Source organism: Capricornis sumatraensis, chromosome 2 (genome assembly GCF_032405125.1).
Source record: "Capricornis sumatraensis isolate serow.1 chromosome 2, serow.2, whole genome shotgun sequence".
In the NCBI taxonomy this organism is placed as follows: domain Eukaryota; kingdom Metazoa; phylum Chordata; class Mammalia; order Artiodactyla; family Bovidae; genus Capricornis; species Capricornis sumatraensis.
Window position 1 is genome coordinate 97,000,814 of NC_091070.1, and position 13,710 is coordinate 97,014,523.

Genomic DNA, 13,710 nt, shown 5'->3' on the forward strand with positions numbered 1-13,710 from the left:
AGCTGGCTGAGGGACTTGGCCCTGTCTGCCTGGGCTGGAGGTCTACTTGGCAGGCCAAGCAAAAGCCCAGCTGTCTTGATGGGGTTTCTCGTCCCAGTTCAAACCCCTCTTGGCTGGCCGACTATGTGGTGATTGGGTTGGGGATCGAGGCTGCCTGAATCTGAAGGATGGATACTTGAAGAGATGCCAGTACAGGACTTAGAGAAGATGGAGGCTGAACTCTGGGGAGGGATTATATGGCTCTCTTCGATGTTATTTGCATGGACTCAGTTTGGAACCAAATTACAAAACACAGGAAGTTCTCTCTTTTGAGATGACCATGTTTTATCCTTTTCATATTCCCTTAGATGAAAATGGAATCCCAATTAGCTCCAAGGGCACCTCACCCATTCTCCCTACCCTACCCATGACCATTTTCATGGATTTGTTGGACAGGTGGCTGGAGTCAAAAGCAGTCAGCCAGCATGACATATAGTGAGGGTAATGGGCTCCAACAGGACTTTTTGCCTTGGCCTTGTGACCTCAGGTTTTCCTCAGTTGAGCTAAACTCTCCATTTGGTTGGAGGTGGTTTTGACAACTGCTGCTGCCTTAAGGAGGCAGAAACAGTGTGCATGGTATCTCATAATTGGAGAAGGGAAGGCTCAGGAAGGGAACTGGGCTCAGTGGCAGGTTGAGCTGTCCATCAGCCTTGTGCAAATAGTAGGACTTCACTTGAAAGTAACATGGAATCTGAAGTAACAAGAACTTTACCCTTGAATTTCCGAAAGGGAGAAGTCGGTCCTGTTTGACAGGGTTTTGGGTTCTGAACAGCATCCTATCTTTTGAGAATGACAAATGTATCTGGCTCAACGGATTGTGACAGACATTTTTCTTCAGTCCTGCGATTCTTTGGACAGTAGTACCTGAGTGTAAGACTCGTACAGGCAAATCAACAATGTGTACAGTGAAGTCTCTGAAAGTGCTTAACACCACCTGTAAATAATAAATAGCGGTGATCAGGATGATGATAGTAAGAACTGAAGTACATTTCTTGGGCCTAAATGGATACATTATTTTGCTAAGGATTCAGCTTCCTATTGGTTTGCTAAATTACTGTTTTATTATATTTACGGTACAAAGTTTAGTGATTTACTCCTCCTTGTAATTAGGCTGTGCGATTAGAGAAATCTTGTAGTGACTCTGTTCTTCCCCTTGAGTAACGTGCTCACAGGGAGTCCAAAGGTGACTGCTGCTTGCTGAGGAGAAGAACATTTAGTATTGGTTCAGAACAGTTTTGCAAAGTGAGAATAAATTTAAATCTTCTCCAGAAATTACCATCAATAATGTCTGTATCAATGTGTGGCAAAATTTCAATGGCTGATCTATCTACCTTGAAAGATGTTTGGGAAAATAGCTCTTCCAAATGCAGCTACTAAAATTAGGTCAGATGTCTCAAATTTTTGAAGTCTTGCTCCAATAGAAGCTTCTAGAGGGTTAAATAGTCCTTCCCAGGTGGTTCAGTGTAGAGAATCCACCTGCAATGCAGGAGATGCAGGAGATGTGGGTTTGATCCCTGAGTCGGGAAGATCCCCTGGAGAAAGACATGTCAATCCCTTCTAGTATTTTTGCTTGGAGAATCCCATAGACAGAGGAGTCTGTAGGGTTTCAAAGAGTCAGACACGACTGAGCAACAGCACAGAAAGCCAAATATGAGGCTAGAGTGATGTTACCGTCTTGGCCTCATTGGTGGAAATTTCATTTTCAGAAGGGATATCTATTTCTTGTCTCTGCTGCTACAGATTATCTGTAGCATTTCCATAGGAGGTGGACTTATTAATGGACTGATTTTGCAGGGCAAAGGGGCATCCAGATTCAGTCAAGGCTCTGATGGAAAATGTCATTAACTTCCTATATCTGTTTCCTTTCCCCATGTGTGATGTATCATGGAAGAGTCTCAACCTACAAGCTACTTGGCATAGATCAGCTTTCAGGAAGCCAGTTTTCTTAGTGATTATATTTAGCAACTTTGATAGCCTGTAATTTTAGTCTTAAAGAAGCACTGTTGTGTTATCTGGGTAGTTTGCTCCTAGGGTTAGAAAAGAGGGCACTTTATTGGGCATCAAGCGACATACCTGAGTTAGTGGAACTGAAAGTTCTTATGAAGTTTTAATAGGAGGCAGCACCATGTTTGTTCATGAGAAAGATAAGAATACAATAAGATGAACCCAAATGACATGATAGTTTCCATTTCAATGTTCCCAGACACATAGCTCCAATATTTTTTCATTTATGTTATTTATAGATCTTACTTTCCCTCGGTGTAGGTTCAGCATTCCCAAAAAAGTCCCTTATGTTAAAGGTGACATTGCTTTCTCTTTTGGAACATGCACTTGGCAAGGAATTCATTAGCCAGACAGGTGTTTATGTCACTGTCAAATTGCAATTGCTGCTTTTTTGGTTTGTTTCTGCCTATGGGAATAACACAGCTATTAGAAGTTAATAAGAGGCAAATACCTTTCTATGACCTTTTCTAAGTTTAGGCATGTGAAAGAAACAGCAGCCATTACTCCAAAGGTTGCTTACTATTATTGTTTTCTCTCTACAAGCTTAAAATGACACAAGCCTGGAGGTAAATGGAGATGTGTATGCTTGGGGACTAGTTGGAAGAGTATAAAATCAATGCAGGAGGCAGTTGGGAGCATCTCATGAGAAGTAAAAATATCAGATAATACATGAAAGAGTTGATTGTTTCTGTAAAATTATATATAGAGGATGGGGACAGAAAAAAGAGAAAGGAGACTATATTAGTAAGAATGGAGACGTTTACACTGGAAAAGTTTATGCACAAATAAAAATGACGTGGGTGGGGGCTGAAACAAAGATTGAAGAATACATTTGAGTACTATCATTCAGCAGTATTGGTGTTGGTTATGCTAGTTTTGTAGGCCAAAAAAAAAAAAAAAAAAGCAATCAAGACTATCTCTAAGGTGAAGACATTAGAGAAGAAAGTGGACATGCCAGCCTTTGGGAGTAAGATCAGAAGATAGTAAGCGAACAAGCTGTTACTAACTTCAAATGGTAGTTAACATTAGAGGGGAAACGTGAAAAGTTAAAGCTGCAGGAAGCTTAGTAATTATTCAGAATGCTCATCCCAGAGGGGAGACTGGAATACAGCAAAGGTCAATGAGTTGGTTGGCTAGTTAGTGAGACACTTGGGACTACTACTCATGCTTCTTAGTTTGTGTTTTATACCACAGTGCTTTGTCAGTGCCTCATGGAAAATAAATGAGAGCAAAGGCTATCCTAGTGTTTTGGGCACCTATGTTATAGGCTAAAATAGAAGTCAGGACTGCACATGCAAGGTGGATACCAATGGTTTCACTATGAAGCAGTGTCCAGGAATGGCTTCTTTTGAACCAAGTGTATAAGATACAATATATGATGGAAAGGACATTTGAAAGAACTTCAGTAGGAGGACTTAGGTGTTTGAGAGTTTCTGGGAGTACTCTAAATCTGAGGTGGAGCTCAGGCTTTGAAGGGTGTGGTTTGGGGGCTAATACTAAGGGTACTCCGTGCAGCTGTAACATACCTGAGAATTTGAAAATGGTCCTGTGGGGGCTCTCATCCCCACCCCTCACCTGTCAAGGCTGGTCTATATATTGCAGTGTTAGGTCAGATGTATCTGTTGCCTTGGTTACTCTGACTGGAGATTTATAAATCAGCCTGCTGAACTTGAGGAGTCTCACTGCACCATCAAGTAATACCAGGGAAGATGCTGGGGCCTTAGTTAATTCCTTGAGCTGGTCAGAAGCCAAGTCTGGTTATTTTGAGAGTTTGAAGGCTTCTCAGGGGGACATAGGGATGATGACAATAGTTAATAGGCAGTGATTCCAAGGGTTGACCTTGACTCTTCAGGGATGACTTTGAACAATTGCTGTCTACTCTGAGTTACAAAGTATCTCCTCAGTTCAGTCACTCAGGTATGTCCAACTCTTTGTAACCCCATGGACTGCAGCATGCCAGGCTTCCCTGTCCATCACTAACTCCTGGAGCTTATTCAAACTCATGTCCATCGAGTCATTGATGCCATCCAACCATCTCATCCTCTGTCATCCCCTTCTCCTCCCACCTTCAATCTTTTCCAGCATCAGGTCTTTTCCAATGAGTCAGTTCTTCGCATCAGCTGGCTGAAGAATTGGAGTTTCAGTTTTAGCATCAGTCCTTCCAATGAACACCCAGGACTGATCTCCTTTAGGATGGACTGGTTGGATCTCCTTGCAGTCCAAGGGACTCTCAAGAGTCTTCTCCAACACCACAGTTCAAAAGCATCAATTCTTCCGCTCTTAGCTTTCTTTATAGTCCAACTCTCACACACATACATGACTACTGGAAAAAAACCATAACTTTGAATAGACAGACCTTTGTCAGCATCACCTAGGGCCTCAAAGAAAACGTTCCCTGGGAGCTGTTGTTAAGAGGAGCTTCCAGCTCTGCTTCACAGTTCTCAACCAGTTCTCTTGACTGGACCCCTGTGCTTTATCTGAGACTAGCTTGTAAGTGCACAGCTCAGCTGTGTGTAAGAGGGAACATATTAGAGCTGGTTTCAGAGGGATTACTAATGAAATGATTTCAGTGATAGTATGGTGGTTGGTGGTTTAGTTGCTAAGTCTTACGACCCCATGGACTGTAGCCTGCCAGGCTCGTCTGTCCATGGGATTTTCCAGGCGAGAATACTGGAGTGGATTGCCATTTCCTTCTCTAGGAGATCTTCCCAACCCAGGAATCGAAACTGAGTCTCCTGTATTGCAGGCAGATTCTTTATGACTGAGCTATAAGGGAAGTGATAGTATTGCCTGTTGGATAAGAACATTCAGACATGTCTTTAATACTTTAATTGCATGATCTTGGACAAGTTGCTTAATTTGACTGAACCTCAGTTTCATCATCTATAAAATAGGCATAATAAAAATACCTGTGTCATTGGGCTTTAAGGATGATTGAATGAGATAATATATATGAGGTACTTAGCCTTATGCCTTGCTTATGGGAAACAGTCCTTCAATGTCAGGTATTATTATTGTGATGTCTAGTGAGTGAAGAATCTGGGCTGTAGTTTGAAGACTGCTCTGGAAATCTTAGCCCTGGACTGCTATGTATTTTCAACCAGCAGGCAGTCTGGTTTCTCAGTATATAGTGGGAAAAACTTCCTTGAGCCTAAGGGAAACCCACTGACTCAAGTGTTCATGCATTGGGAAGGAAGGCAGAATGGAAATAAGAGGTGAGTTCAGCACCGCCTCCCATCACCCCTAGGAAAGTGGGGTCTGTGTACTTTGCAATTTTGCAAGGGTCTGAACCCTGGAGTTAACTGGTCCCCAACATTGAGTTACCAGGAGCTCCAAGCATGGAGATTTCTGGGTCTTGGCCCCAATAGGAACAAAACTATTTGGATATTTAGGGAAGGGGGAAATTTGGGAAATGGCTCACCTTCAGGAGCACAGAGGCAAGAGTCAGAGTCTGCATGAAGTACTTATGGTGGTGGAAATAGTGGGCTTCAAAGAGACTAGGAAGAAGAAGACCTGGCTTATCAGGAACTCAAGGCCAAGGTCCTGACATTCTACGAGATGACAGGGAGTGAATTCCCACTACTTCTGGCCAGAGTCTAAGACCACAGGGTGGGTGATGGGTGGTGTCAGGCCTGGTTGGTGGGGCAGGTGTACAGGCACTTAGGTGTCCTGCAGGATCCAGGGGGCTCTGAACACAGAGAGAGCTCCTGTTGGAGGTACAAAGAGTAACAGCAAGGACCAATAATGGTGACTTCCATTTGCCTGGTGCTTTGCAAAGTGCTTCCTGTTGAAGAATAACAAATCTGATCATTTTACTAAAGGGCATGCATTTCTTTTACAAAAGGAATTGTATGTATGTATTAAATGCTTTGTTAAGTGCTTAGGGAGAGAAGATAAGGACCTAAGGGTATGCTTTTTTAAAACAGGACAAAGAACTGCACTATTTTACACCAATGGACATAAATTTGGGGGTGGTAGGAGAGAGGAAAGACGTGCTGGGACTGAGGGAGCAGGATCGAAACAAGACTTAAACCACATCAGGGAGCTGAATGCTGTCTTGCTAAACAGGGCCCAGGGGATGCTGGATGCTGTGGAATCACATATTTAATTTTAACTTGCTTTTCTTATGCTATCATACCCCTCCTTTTTCTCAACTTTCAATAATGTCTGCAACTCACCTGACAGCCTTGGTGAGCGTGTATGAGTGTGTGTGGAAGATTGAAGGAAAGGCCCTGGTCTGGTGGCTGGGTTGACGTGGAGAGGAACCCACAGCTGGAGTCTCATCTCAGCCACCCTGTGCCAGTGTGGGTGCCAGTTAGGAGGAGGAGTAAGTCCCAACTTCTTAGGTATTTCATTTGTTCACCAAGTTAAGGTGGAGCAAGAAATTTTTTAAACCCTAAAATAATAAAAATTTCTTTGACAGAATTCTGTATCAGTTTCTCAGGGACCTCATAAGATAAAACCCAGGGGAGAGAGGCATTGAGTGATCACTGTCTATGGTTGGGACAGGCTAACACTTCATGTCTCTGCTGTTGAGAGGGGCCTGTTCTGGTGAATGGTCTGCGGTGAATCAGTGTCTGCAGGGATCTTGCAACCCCATGAGCATCTTCCTGCCAGAGATGACAATACCCAAATTCTAGCATCCTGAATAGAGTCCAGACACAAATTATTTTACATTCTGGACTTCCCAGAGATTTAATCACAAGTGGCACCAGGTTCAGTATAACAGTTCCAGCTCTTTCTAGATTACTTATTTCCTTGCAGGGGATGAAGGAGGTTGGCATTCCGCACGTTACTTCTTTATATCCTTCAGCTCATTTTATCTAATACTCCTTGGGTTTTAAGTGCCACTGCCAAATGTCAGCCTTTCCAAATTTCTGTGTAGTCAAACTAGGCCTCCTCTGCCTCTCGTTTGCAGTCTATTCAGGATCTGTCCCTGTTCTCCACTTACATGAGATCTCTAGTGATTCACAAGCTCAGCTGCAATGAAAAACACTGAGAAATTCCAGCGAGTTCATGGATCCTTATGGACTTTTTTCCTAGTAAAAAAAGTTTTTTAAGCTACTGTATAAATGAACATGCTTAAAAGTGTAAACTGCAGATAGTTTCAATATATAACTTCCTTTTAATCTTCCTTTTGTTTCTGTTGTTGTTTAATCACGTCCGACTGTTTGTGACCCCATAGACCCTATGGACTGCAGCATGCCAGGCTTCCCTGTCCTTCACCATCTCCCAGAGCTTGCTCAAACTCATGTCCATTGAGTCAGTGATGCCATCTAACCATCTCATCCTCTGACACCCCCTTCTCCTCCTGCCTTCAATCTTTCCCAGCATCAGGGTCTTTTTCAAATGAGTCAGTTCTTCACATCAGGTGGCCAAAGTATTGGAGTTTCAGCTTCAGCATCAGTCCTTCCAATTAATATTCAGGATTGATTTCTTTTAGGATGGACTGGGTGGATGTCCTTGCAGTCCAAGGGACTCTCAAGAGTCTTCTCCAACACCACAGTTCAAAAGCATCAGTTTTTTGGTGCTCAGCCTTCTTTATAGTCCAACTCTCACATCCATGCGTGACTACTGGAAAACCCATAGCTACGATGCATTTCTCTTTGATTGGCCGTTTATTCTTCTATGTTTTAAACTCAGATTCTTCATACAAAGTTTAGAAAGCAACATGCTGACACATAAGAAATTATTAGCTTCTTTTTTTCTTTCGACATCTTGGTTCTAATTTTCCTTCTGTTAGATATCCGCCCAATAATCATCAGAAGCATCAGGATATCTGGCCTTTAATGCGAATGACCTTTGAACATAAGAGACATTCAGAGTAACTCCCACTGACAAATCTGCTTCTGAAAAAATTTTTTAAAATTTATTTGTTCTTAATATGTTCATATCATTTTGAAAAAGACATGAAAATCCTTATTAATGTACATTACTGATTTTTCTTTCTAGAGTTAAGACTAGTAACATGTTTCAATAAGTAGAATGTACAGGAGAACAGTACAGAAGTTGCTTTCTGAGGACAAGATGGCTGTCATTTATTTTTATTTTTTGTTTAAAAAATTTTTACAATGTTGTGTTGGTTTCTGCCATAGAACAACATGAATCAGCCATAATTATACATACATCCCCTCCCTTCTTCCCCTCCCTCCCCTCCTCCTCATATCCCTCCGTGTCATTACAGAGCACCAGACTGGGGTCCCTGTCCTACAGAGCAACTGCTCAGCAGCCATCCATCTTACACATGATAGTGTATATATACATAGTGGTTCTACTTTCTCCATCTGTCCCATTCTTTCCCTCCCCCACTGTGTCCATGAGTCCACTCTCTACATCTTAACCTCTATTCCTTCCCTGCAAATGGGTTCATCAATATAATTTTCCTAGATTCAATATATATGTGTTCAGTTCGGGTCAGTTGCTCAGTCATGTCCGACTCTTTGCCACCCCATGGAAACCAGTACACCAGGCCTCCCTGTCCATCACCAACTTCTGGAGTTTACTCAAACCCATGTCCATTGAGTCAGTGATACAATCCAACCATCTCATCCTCTCTCGTCCCCTTCTCCTGACACCTTCAATCTTTCCCAGCATCAGGGTCTTTTCAAATGAGTCAGTTCTTCGCATCAAGTGGCCAAAGTATTGGAGTTTCAGCTTCAGTATCAAGTCCTTCCAATGAATATTCAGGACTCATTTCCTTTAGGATGGACAGGTTGGATCTCCTTGCAGTCCAAGGGACTCTCAAGAGTCTTCTCCAACACCACAGTTCAAAAGCATCAATTCTTTGGCACTCAGCTTTCTTCATAGTTCAACTCCCACATCCATACATGACTACTGGAAAAACCATAGCCTTGACTAGATGAACCTTTGTTGGCAAAGTAATGTCTTCGCTTTTTAATATGCTGTCTAGGTTGGTCATAGCTTTTCTTCCAAGGAGCAAGCATCTTTTAATTTCATGGCTGCAGTCACCATCTGCAGTGATTTTGGAGCCCAGAAAAATAAAGTCAGCCACTGTTTCCCCATCTATTTGCCATGAAGTGACGAGACCAGATGCCATGATCTTTGTTTTCTGAATGCTGAGTTTTAAGCCAACTTTTTCACTCTCCTGTTTCACTTTCATCAAGAGACTCTTTAGTTCTTTGCTTTCTTCCTTAAAGGTGGTGTCATCTGCATATCTGAAGTTATTAATATTTCTCCCTGTAATCTTGATTCCAGCTTGTCATCCAGCCCAGCATTTCTCATGATATACTCTGAATATAAGTTAAATAAGCAAGGTGACAATATACAGCCTTGACGTACTCCTTTCTCTATTTGGAGCCAGTCTGTTGTTCTATGTCCAGTTCTAACTGTTCCTTCCTGACTTGCATACAGATTTCTCAAGAGGCAGGTCAGGTGGTCTGTATTTCTATCCCTTTAAGAATTTTCCACAGTTTGTTATGATCCACACAGTCAAAGGCTTTGGCATAGTCAATAAAGCAGAAGTAGTTGTTTTACTGGAACTCTTTTGCCTTTTTGATGATCCAACAAATGTTGGCAACTTGATCTCTGGTTACTCTGTCTTTTCTAAATCCAGCTTGAACATTTGGAAGTTCACAGTTCACATACTGTTGAAGCCAGGCTTGGAGATTTTCGGCGTTACTTTATTAGTGTGTGAGATGAGTACAGTTGTGCAGTAGTTTGAACATTCTTTGGCATTGCCTTTCTTTGGGACTAGAATGAAAACTGACCTTTTCCAGTCCTGTGGCCACTGCTGAGTTTTCCAAATTTGCTGGTACTTTCACAGCATCATCTTTGAGGATTTGAAATAGCTCAACTGGAATTCCATCACCTCCACTGGTTTTGTTCGTACAGATGCTTCCTAAGGCCAACTTGACTTCACATTCCAGAATGTCTGGCTCTAGGTGAGTGATCACACCATCTTGATTATCTGGGTCTTGAAGATCTTTTCTGTATAGTTCTTCTGTGTATTCTTGCCACCTCTTCTTAATATCTTTTGCTTCTGTTAGGTCCATACCATTTCTGTCCTTTATTGTGCCCATCTTTGCTTGAAATGTTCTCTTGGTATCTCTAATTTTCTTGATGAGATCTCTAGTCTTTCCCATTCTATTGTTTTCCTCTATTTCTTTGCACTGATCCCTGAGGATACCTTTCTTTTCTCTCCTTGCTATTCTTTGGAACTCTGCATTCAAATGGGTATATCTTTCCTTTTCTCCTTTGCCTTTCACTTATCTTTCTTTCACAACTATTTGTAAGGCCTCCTCAGACCACCATTTTGCCTTTTTGCATTTCTTTTTCTCTGGGATGGTCTTGATCATTGCCTTCTGTACATGTCACAAACCTCTACCCATACTTCTGTAGGCACTCTGTCTATCAGATCTAATCCCTTGAATCTATTTTTCACTTCCACTGTATAATCGTAAGGGATTTGATTTAGGTCATATACTATATTTGACCTGTGTTTAGGTTAATATACTATATTTGTTTTTCTCTTTCGGATTTGCTTCACTCCATTTAATAAGCTCTAGGTTCATCTACCTCACTAAAATGGACTCAAATATTCTTTTTATGGCTGAGTAATATTCCATGTTGGAAGCCTGGTGTGCTGCTGTCCATATGGTCTCAAAGAGTCAGACATGACTGAGCGACTGAACTGAACTGAACTGAATATTCCATGGTATATATGTACCATATGTTCTTTATTCATTGATCTGTCAATGGACTTCTATGTCCGGGGTGTTGTAGATAGTACTGCTATGAACAGTGAAGTACATGTGTCTTTTTCAACTATGGTTTTCTCAGGATATATGCCCAGTAGTGGGGTTGCTGGATCATATAGTAGATTTATTCCTAGTTTGTTTTTTAAGGAATCTTATACTGTTCTGAATAGTGGCTGTATCCTTTTACATTCCCACCAACAGTATGGGAGGGTTCCCTTTTTTCCACACCCTCTCCAGTGTTTACTGTTTGTAGATTTTTTGATGATGGTCATTCTAACTAGTGGGAGGTGATCCCTCATTGTAGTTTTGATTGGCGTTTCTCTAATAATTAGCGGTTTATTTATTTTTAAAATAGAAAAATTTTCTAGTATATTCTTTTACAGAAACAAATGTTAGATTTTCATAAATACATAAAATGTGGGCCCTGGTGGACACGTTCCCTTGGCCATAGCTCTTTAGTGAATGGGATGGGTGAAGCCAGGGCAGAGCCAGAGCAGGGTTTTCTGAGCAAGGCCCAGCACAAGTGTCTACTTGCACAAAGTTTAAGGGCTGTTCTGTGTCAGAAATAGAGGTTAGGCAGTGATACCTGAGAGACCCAGTAAGATATGGGGATAGAGCTATCAACCCTATAATGTGGCTAGATTTCAATCTATTAGGATCCCTGGTCCTGATGGATCTTGAGTTTCCTTTCACTATGAAACTGAAAAAAAAAAAAAAGTCTGTAAGCAACGTGGTCACACTTTCATGTTCTGGAATAACTCCCAAGAGGGTCCTCAAAGAGAAAAGACATTTTAAATACATTTTATTCATCTATTTTTATAAAGTATTACATGATCCCAGTACAAAATTCAAAGTATACAAAAACTATTCAGTGAAAAATGTCTTTCATATGAACTTAGCCCAGCAATCCAGTTATTTCCAAAAGCAACCATTGTTACCAGTTTTGTGTATATCTTTACAGAGGCAGTTTTATGCATTTACCACCTAAATATATATATATATATATTGTTTTGCATTTAATTTATTTTTTCCCCACTTAATATAATTTGGAGATTCCATACCCTATTGGTACATTTAGAGTTGCCATAGAAAAATGACATATTTTGCCTTCAGTCCTCTGTTTTCCCAGTAGTTTAATAACTGTAGTTAAAGGTTAAAAAAGAGGATTTTATAGTTTGCCTGGAAATCCATAAAACTTTTGTATTTTTTTCATATTTCTTCTCCAAGCACTATCTTCTGAAGATTTAATGTAAAATTTGAGTGTTAGCAATTCAAAAGCACTTCATCCGTACCATATTTAGATTCAACTTCTAGTTGTGGTTTTCATGAAGTAGATGAAATGCATAGACAATCAAAGATAAAAACCAGGTAGATTATTCCATTGAGACTTGTGATGGAAGATACTCCATCAGAATTCACTCTCTTTGATGATGAGAGTTATCTGAGGTTTTTCATAAATCAACAGTTTTCCAGGCTTCTCCTGGCTTAGGAAGTCTCAGTCAGTGGGTCTGGAGTGGGAGCTGGAGATTTGTAGCTATAACAAGTATATTTAAAGTTATTGCATTAGTTATGCATTACCCCTTGTTCCCTCACAACTGCCTGGCTTAAAGCAATCATCCTCAGGTATTACCTCTTATGGATTGTGTGGTTCAGTTGCTCATTCCGGACACAGTGCAGGTGGCCAGTCTCTTCTTCATTGGCGTGTGAGGACTCAGATGGAAGACTCAGGTTGGACCAGGAAGTGGCTGAAGCTGCTGTTCACTCACAGGTATTTGATGCTGGTTGTCAGCTGAACACCTAGGTGGGACTGTCAGCCAGAACATCCACACATGACCTCTCTGTGTGGCCTGGACTTCTTCACAATAAAGTTTGTGTGTCTCAAGGACAATTATCCTCAGAGAAGGGGAAGGAAAGACAGTAGAAGCTGTGTCCTTGATATGTCCTAGCCTCAGAAATTTAGATAGTATTACTTTGACCAAATCCATGTCCCCACTGATTGGGGCGGTGACCTCCTCCCTTCTCTCTTCCCTCAATTCAAGGGAATAAAACATAGACCCCACCTCCTAGTGAGGGGAGATCTGTCACTTTGTAAGAAGAGTCTGTGGGGTAGGATAAATATATAGATGTGGCCATTTGCTCTGTTCAGGCCATGTGATGACCACAATTAATATTCCTCCATGTGCAGAGTATGCTCATCTCTTCCCCTGAGACAGCACACCACCACCACCCCCCCCACCCCCACAAGCCTCATCCCATCACAGCCTCTGGCTCAGGATTAAAGGCTAGAGATTGTCTGTCCCCATGAGCCTCATGTCATCTGGCATCATGGATCACCTGCAGTGGGTCAGGCTAACCCACATGCTGGAAGGAATACCACAAAATGGGCAGCGTGTGACTTCTAAGGGCAGGTTGTAAAAGCCATTGCAGCTTCTGCTTGGTCTCTTGCTGCTTCCTCTGCAGGAAGCAAGCCTCCATGCTGTGAGGTCACTCAACAGCCATGGGGCAAGACCACGTGGACAGGAACTGAGGCTTTCTAACAGCACTGACTTGCCAGTCTTGTGAGTGAACCACCTTGGAAGTAGTGCCTCTGTCTCCAGTTGGGCCTTCCAATAATAGCAGCCCCAGTGGATGTCTGCCTGAACCCTTTGAGGGACTCTGAGTCAGAATTGCCAGCCAAGGCTCCTCTGAATTCTTGTCCCTAAACCTACTGAGTTTTGAGGTGATTTGTCTCACAGCATTAAATAACGAATGTAGCTGCCCAGGTAAATCTCATCTTCACTAAAATTTGAGAACCTGGCTGAAAGACTTCACTGGTTATGCATGGGGAGGAACACCTTTGGTCATTGTAAACAGTCCTGTTAGAAGTAAACTGTGTCCATCTGATGTGGAAAGTAAAGGTTCCACTTCTCTTTTCTGAGATATGTCATGGAATGGGGTGAAGAAAATTAGG